We start from the raw sequence: 470 nt of genomic DNA, 5'->3' as shown, positions 1-470 counted from the left end.
TTAAATGAGGTCATATACATCCTTTTTAACAACCCGTCGACATGTCTTCCTCTTCTTCTTTTTATCATTCCTCCTTGAAGCTCTATGCCTCTTCCTACCAGCCCCATTCAATAATCGTAGACCCGCAGTTTTAACAGCCCTAACACCATTCCTCTTTAGAGACTCCTTTAACGGGATTCTTTCACTTAACACATCGGACAGGACTGACCTCCCATTCTTTAGCTGCTGGTTTAACAGCGTTGAAAAGGAAGTGTAGCACTCTCCGGGCGATGACCCGACACTGTGATAAAATATACGGTCCTTTTCTGTACCAGGATAGAATACAGAAATATCTTCTAAACCTCCACCTTTCCTTAACGGGTCTGCTAAAAATAGTTTTTTAAAATCAGCCTCGGAAGGTGGGATAAAAGTCACTCTCATCTCTATTACGGGTATTTCCTAGATGATTACTGGAGAGGAGAAATTATGTT

The 470-nt window shown here is 41.5% G+C and overlaps 1 pseudogene; it reads right to left on the bottom strand.

Moving 5' to 3' along the window:
- LOC135198982 (CD109 antigen-like) overlaps positions 1 to 470 on the bottom strand; it is a 66,858-nt pseudogene continuing 66,388 nt past the window's right edge.

This window comes from Macrobrachium nipponense, chromosome 25 (genome assembly GCF_015104395.2).
Source record: "Macrobrachium nipponense isolate FS-2020 chromosome 25, ASM1510439v2, whole genome shotgun sequence".
Taxonomy (NCBI): Eukaryota; Metazoa; Arthropoda; class Malacostraca; order Decapoda; family Palaemonidae; genus Macrobrachium; species Macrobrachium nipponense.
This window is presented reverse-complemented; position numbering and strand designations above follow the sequence as displayed.